Source organism: Tamandua tetradactyla, chromosome 14 (assembly GCF_023851605.1).
Source record: "Tamandua tetradactyla isolate mTamTet1 chromosome 14, mTamTet1.pri, whole genome shotgun sequence".
NCBI lineage: Eukaryota > Metazoa > Chordata > Mammalia > Pilosa > Myrmecophagidae > Tamandua > Tamandua tetradactyla.
This window is the reverse complement of record NC_135340.1, coordinates 44186582-44194562: the sequence shown is the minus strand read 5'-3', so window position 1 is coordinate 44194562 and position 7981 is coordinate 44186582. Positions and strand designations below refer to the sequence as shown.

Below are 7981 nucleotides of genomic sequence, written 5' to 3'. Positions count from 1 at the left end.
CATGGACAATGATTTACAGATATCCATCATACAGAATTTTATTTTCTATATTGCTTAACTCTATCCATGTTTAGATTCTGCACAATAAATTGCTTTTCTGGCATTGTCTTTTCTCTATCATAATCATGTCTTAGCTCAAACTTTGCAATCTCTTCCACAACCTGGCCTGAGCTACAAAAGCTGAATAATTTTAGGGTTTCTACATTTTCCTTTCCCTGTATAAGGAAAAAATGAATATGATTTGATGATATTTTATAAGCCAAAGGCTAAATGCGAGAGAGTTTTAATGAGCCTGATAGCACAATAGCATTGTATATATATATAGGAGACAAAGTGTTAAGGAAAATAAAAGGTCATTGGAAATTACTTGAGATTTAGGGAACATCCAAAGGCAGAGGTAACAAATTCTGAGAGATAAATCAATGAGTGTATTCCATTTCCGTTTCTTCTCTGAAGTTATTTCAGTGGATTTTTAGTCTGCCTCTCATAACTTTTCTTCTTATTCAGTAATTGTTTTTACCTCACCTTTGCATATCAAAACTTGGAGCATTTTTAGGGAGGTTGAGGAGTTCACCTGTAGTAGTATTTTGTGGCAGTGAGTCTTGAATATTTTCTTAACAGGTTAAGGATTTATATGGAGATGTTTTGGCAGTATGATGTAAGACAATACTTTTTTTTACTAATGAAACTCATGCTGTTAGTGACCCTCTACAAAGTCTGATTCCCTCTTTACTGTGCTTTCAGATAATGTTAGAGTCAGCTTTGATGTCAGAGGCAATGGATATAGTCAACCATTCTATGGTGTCTGAGTTTGTGTTCCTGGGACTTTCAAATTCCTGGAAGATCCAAGTTCTGGTTTTCCTCTTTTCCTCCATGTTCTATGTGGGAAGCCTAATGGGAAACTTCCTTATTATGTTCTCCGTGACCTCCAGCCCTCACTTACACCACCCTATGTACTTTCTGCTGACCAACCTGTCATTTCTCGACCTTGGAGTTTGTTCTATTGCAGCTCCCAAAATGATTTATGACCTTTTTAGAAAAAACAAAGCCATAACCTTTGGGGGTTGCATAACTCAGATCTTATTTATTCATGCTACTGGGGGGACAGAAATGGTGCTGCTCATAGTCTTTGACAGATATGTGGCCATCTGTAAGCCCCTCCACTACCTGACCATCATGAGCCCACGGATGTGCATTTTGATTTTCATCACTGCCTGGATCCTCAGCCTCATCCATTCTGCAGCTCAATTGGCTTTTGTTGTAGACCTCCCCTTCTGTGGCCCTAATGTACTGGACAGTTTTTAGTATGATCTCCCTCAGCTCATTAAACTTGCTTGCACAGAGACCAACAGACTGGAGTTTGTTGTCACAACCAGCAGTGGACTCATCTCTGTGGGTTCCTTCTTCATACTGATCTTTTCTTATGTCTTCATTCTGATCACTGTTCGGAAACATTCTTCAGGTGGATTATCCAAGGCTCTCTCAACTCTGTCAGCTCATGTCACTGTAGTGGTTTTATTCTTTGGGCCATTAATCTTCTTCTACACATGGCCCTTCCCCTCATCACATTTGGACAAATTTCTTGCTATCTTCGATGCAGTTCTCACTCCTTTTCTGAATCCAGTCATCTATACATTCAGGAACAAGGAGATGAAAGCAGCAACAAAGAAACTTTGCCACCAACTTGTGAGCTACAGAAAGATGCTCTAAATGTTCTGAAGATACACACTTTACTTGATGACAAGGGAAAAAAATAAAAGTTGCTAAAATATTATAACCCTGTTAACTTCATATACTAGGTTACGTTTAAACATCCACCAGGTTGTCTTCTATCTCTGCTATTCTAGTAAATAAGGATAATAGGAGCTAACACTGGAGCCTATATACATTATCTTATTTAGTATTCACAATAACTCTAAATGGTGAGTATTTTTACCTTGGTAATTGTTTTCTTAGGAAAAGTTTCTTGTTTATTTTCTTTGTACGTATTATGTAAAATTTCATACCAAAACTTACTTTCACCTTAATCCTGTATTTTTAATAGACTTACCTCTCAACTGGTGCCAAACATTGAGTGGTTTTTTTCAACAATTCCACAATGGATATTGCCATATTATACCTTTTCACTCTTACAAGTAGCTTGCTATGAATGGATTAATGTTATTTCTCCTAAACCACCAAACTTTCCTAGTATCTAATTGTTTTCATTTATTCTCTCTTAGTTTAGTGTCTATTTGCTTCCTTTTACCCCATATCCTTACTCTACCTGTGGAACCACTGATTTTATAAAAAAATTATGGAATTTTAAAAATGAAATGTCAGAGATTATTTGTTCCAACTCATTTACTTTATAGGTAATTATAAAGAAAATATTCAAGATAGACTATTTTTATTTTAAAAATATTTTAAACAATCTCTAGGCACACTTGATGATTAAGATTCTTAGATTTCCACTAAGAGATTACACCTCTGGTTTCCTAGTCCCTTTGTAGTTTTTACCCTGCCTACAACAGCAATGACATCAGAAAGATAATTCCTTTGATTGCCAATAATTCTCCGTGCTTATTTTCTGTTTCCAAGTTATTTCTTCACGTTCAGCTTAAGAAGTAATCTTATGAGCCAAATCCTGATTATTTGAGCACTAGATGATCATATCATCTCTCCCTGGATTTCACATCCATGGCTTTTATTTCTGGCACTTATCAAAAAACTCCATACTTGATCAGTATTCCTCCGTCAGTATTGCTTCCCATTATAATGAACACCCTGAAGGGCAACCACAATCAATGCTACTAATACTTGTCAGTACTCTTAAGTCAGATATTAAAATTTCAGCTGTGAATTTGTCTGTATTCCTTTACATGCTTTTATGAGTGGATCATATTATCTGTGACTGAACAGCTGAGCACTTTAGAACTTTTGGGAGCCCAGTGACATTATAAGTCAGAGACAAAACTCATTCTGATCTATAAACAAACTAAGCTGCTGCTTTATAAACTAAGAAAATTATATTTAATTATATCAAATTACATTAATGCCTACTTATTTTAAAATGATACATAGAAATTCAATTCCTCATAAACTAGTGAATTCTGGTAGGTCTTTGAAATGAATTCATCTTCTGAAACCACTGACAGGTTCATGCATATGAAATCATTTTACTCCTTTATTTTCGTTTTTCTACTTCTTTTATTTTGAACTTCTTTAAAAGTTTTAATTCATTCGTGAAATTAATATTTCTGAGAACAGTAATATATTGACCTTACAGTCACTCAACTAGTGAGAAATTTTTCGTTTTGTCAAAAATCAACCTTTGATTGAGGATTATCCTACATATGAAATTGGTTCTTTTCCTTCTTGGTAAGCCTTTCTCATGCTTCTCTTTCTCTTGATGACTTCAGAGATCACCTCTTTAAATATTAGCCTTACAAACATTTTGTGATTTTCTGACTTTCTATTTGACAAATGGAAACTTAGTGTTATAGTCACCCAAGTAAAATCCTACCACATTCAGGTCAGATTATCATTACCCTGCTTGCTCTTAACTTCTTAATTTATAAGCTTGTTTCTGGGAAACTTCTAGAGATCCCTTTTCAACTATCTGAATTCTCATAGTATTTTAAAAGTCTACTCATCGCTTTTGTATCACCACCACCGCCACTACCATCACCACCATCACCACCAAAAACATTTATTGAGCACTTGCAATGTGAAAGGTATTACCCTAAGCTCTCCTCATTGAATTTTCATAGCAGTCAGGTAGGCAATATTCTCATCTGCATGCTTCAAATGATGTAGCTGTGACACAGATAGATGGTAGAGCTGGGATATAAATCCATGCAACTTCTGCTACAGCATCCTTGCCCTTTATCCTCACACTCCACTCCCTGCCAAAATGGCAGATCTCTTTTATCTGTATTTTAAAAATCTAAACACATTTTATCTCTATATTTGACAGCATAAAATAATGAACAGAAACCATGTATCAACTCAATAAAATGAATGCTATACAAGATTTATGTTTTTTATTTTAATATACTATTAAAATCTCCATAGATTTGCCTTTCAAATGGTTAATATTCAGCGAGAATTTTTATGATAAAATAACTTTGCAACCTTGTCATGTTCAAACACAGGTGTAAATGGATGGATGTACATCATCTACTCCTTGGAGATGTTTATTCTCTGAGAGAGTCATATTATTGGAGGAGACGTTGGAAGCATATCTTCCATATCTCATAGAGTGCATATCTCATGGGGTTCTCTTATTCTTAAAGAACCTGAAAATTTGCATCCTCATCCAGGCAGAGGATCAGACTATTTTAATAAGATTGAAGAAATAATTCACTGCTTCCTGTTTTGATACCATTCTACTTTTCCAAAGTATCCCAACAAGTCTTTAAAGAAAATAAATGAACACTAAGTTTCCAGCACAGCTCTTTCTCCACAAGCCTCTTCCACTTTAGCCTATCATTTTAACCAGTAGAAGCTTCTTTTGAGATGGTCTCTGCATCACATTAATAGATTTTGAAATAATAGATTTTGTATTTCAATGGCTAGTGGACAAGGATTTATTTTTATTTCTTTAACTTTGAGTCTCTGTTGAGTTTTCAAAAACTACAATTGAGAACTGAATGTCAAATGCTTTAAAGAAGGCACTTTTATTGGTGCTTGTGAAAAATTATACTAGGAAGAATGTTTTGGTCAATATGATGATGTCATGATTGTTTTTACTCTGGACATTATTTTACATGGAGCCTGTGACTCCAACAATAATGGCAGAGGTGCAATTTGTATAAAATGCCAAAATGTGTCCTGTGATGGATGTCTCTGGCTAGATCATTTTGTCTCTCTAGGAACAGTGATGTCCCGAAAGTTGGATATACTCTGGAAAGGTGAAGTTAGGCTGACAGTCCCAATGCTTAAACTCATTTAAAAAAGTATATGGTAAAAATAAAAAAAAAATATGGAGGTAGAGTAATGTTCATTCTTTCTCTTGTCTTTTGAATTCTGAAGTACATGTGGATAGAAAAATTTCTCTTGAGAATTTTTTCATAGCAGAGGTGTAATTACACTGTAAAGAGAAGAGTTTTGTAGAAATTTTGCATGGACTTGGTATTTTCATTACAGTCTAAGAACTGAATCACCATTTGATTGCCTAGAACCTTCATTTTCTCAGAATATTCACAAATAATCTCTCTGTGGAAGATTGATTCTGATATCAAACCCATAAGATGCTAATATATAACCTACTATCTCTATTAATTAATTTGTAATAAAAATGCCAAAGGATGTCCTGTGTTGGAGGTCTATGGCTAGATTATTTTGTCTCTCTAGGAACAGTGATGTCAAAAGTTGAATATACTCTGGAAAGCTGAAGTTAGGCTGATAGCCTCAATGCTTACACTCATTAAGCAGCTTTCAAAATCACTTTATATGTGCTAGGTGGGGATGAAGATACAAAGATGAAAAACACACAATTCCAAATTTCTAGGATATTACTGTAAGGTAGAGGAGAGGGATGTGAAAACAAATTATTGCAAGACAGCATGATTAATGTCATAATAAATGTATCTCTAACTTTATCTCTATGTTTATATGACAAAAGACTGTTTAGAAAGAGGTGACCATTCTATAGTCAACACTAAGGTCCTAGACATTTGAGTGAGGTCATCTTAGACCCTCCAGTTTGGTCTAGTTGTCAGGTGATGGATGCCTCATGAGGGAGTCTGGGGGAACCAGTAGAACTGCTCAGCTGAACTTAGTTGAATTTGCAGATTTATAAGCAAGTAAAATGTTATCAATTTAAGCTGCTTTGTTATGCAACAACAGATACACACATGCACACATAATACTTTGTGTAAGTATAGTTTATTAACACTCGTTACAGATTCTCTGCTCTTTTTAAATGTAAAAATACAAAATATAGCCAGAAGAGATTTTTCTTTTCTTTGAAAAGCTACCTATGATAGATTAATACCGATATTTGCCTCATCCCAGTTCCACTAGAGTCTTCAGCTCATCCCTTGTGCTGCTCTTTTAACAACCTAGTCAGCTCTCCAATTCCCACATGCAATAAAGAACGAAAACTTGACTGACCAAACGCATATTTTATTACCTATAATTTAGTTATCCTTTCTAAAGGGACACGGGTCATATTCCGGACAGCAAATGGGGACCTCTCTTTCTTTTTCTCCTTCCCTTTCTTTTAGAGATTAGAAGCATTATTTCCAAGGTTTAAAATTATATATGGGGCCATAGTGGCTCAACAGGCAGAGTTCTTGCCTGCCATGCTGGAGACCTGAGTTCGGTTCCCGGTGTCTGCCCATGAAAGGAAAAAAAAAATTATATCTGTTCATTCACAAGGAATTTCTTCTCTCACAAATAAGAGAAACAGACAAAAAGATTAAAAACTTTAGCTGTTGCATAAGCTACCCCCAGTCCTTCTTCCTTGTTTGATTTAAGTGACCCATTACTTGCTTTTCAGTTTGGTTCCTCTGGTCAAACTTCTCTGATTCCAACAAACAATTGCTTTGGTCAAATGTACTCAGGGATGGCAATCCCAGGTCTTTACGTGTAAGTAACTTACATCTCTGTGCTACTTATTAGCTCTCTTTCCTGATACAGAAGTATTATATATAGGTTTTTATTCCAGATGATAACATTTCAAAGAGAGAAGCTCTGCATTCTGTGGTTCTCTGGCTCTTTGATGATTTGGACATCTGTGGCCTAGACTCAGGTAAGTTTAGATAGATGGAGATGAGAATTTCAAATGGAGTTGAATAGAGCAATGAGAGAGGAATCTAATAAACCAAAAGAAATATATCAACTCTGTCATTCAGTGAGGAGATGGGAGCAGATCAAACTCATGGTGAAAATATAGAAGGCAGTGGAATGAGTGGAGTCAAGACATGACTTTAAGTTCAGTGTTGAAAACACTATTGTGGTAAAATTTCCAAGTGCCTTCATGCAAAGAAAAAAATAAGTAGCAGAATATTTGATTCCAGTGGGAGCACAATGTGAAGAATTTTGGACAATGCTAAAGAAACTAACTTTGATATATTATGATTTCTTGGCCTTTATATCTTTGCAAAGGTAGGATCATCAGAGCAAAGGAGGTATGGGTCTCTTTAACCCGGACAGACCAGAAGCTAAGGGTCAAGCATATTAATTTTGAATTTGCCACCAACTTGTTCTGTAGCTTCAACAAGACCATTTGCCCCTTTTTTACATTGCATTCCTTACCTGTAAAATAAAAGGATTTCACAGTCACTAACAATGCTTCATTCAGGTCACCATCATATCAAAAATTAACATCAATAATCCTCCTGTTCAGGACAGGGCCTGCTGCATTGATAGTTGTAAAAATATCTTTTTACAACTGAAGTGGTGGAATATTCATCTTCATCACCTATTCCTGAATCTCTTTCTAATGTTCAGAATATTACCCGTTTTTTTTTTTTATCCATTTTGGTAAGAATAAACTAGTTGAGAACTTCTTGGATGATTAGATTTTGAGCTGTCTCTGTAAATTTAATTTATTTTCCAGTAACTCCAGTCAAATTTAACCCTTGTTAGTAACTCCAGACTAAAGATTAGTAAGGAAAGGATTACAAATCTTTAACTGAGTGAACCCAAAAGTTCATCTACATTGAAAAAAATCCAGAAATGCTTGTTAGCTTTGCTTGAATTGGTAGCAAGTCCATATGATCTAGTTATTTTCCTGTTTCTGTTGACCAGTACAATGATGAGCATTCCTGAGCAGAGGACCAGGTGAATTGGTCTCTAATGATTTCTGAAGTCCATATCATTTCTTACATTCTCTCTTTAGTGGTGGGAGTATGGTCAGAGGTTGTGGTATGTGTTAAAACACAGTTGTAGGATTCAGAACACTACTAGGGTACAATGGGTTTTAGTTGCTGTTGACCATCAATAATGTATTTTTTTTCATGGTAGTGAGTTAAGTGGACAGGTAAACTTT

General features: G+C 35.3%; 1 pseudogene; it reads left to right on the top strand.

Annotated features, from left to right (window-relative positions):
• The first annotated feature begins 777 nt into the window (after nt 1–777).
• LOC143655048 (olfactory receptor 4F15-like) lies at nt 778–1710 on the top strand (annotated as a pseudogene).
• Nucleotides 1711–7981: the final 6271 nt, after the last annotated feature.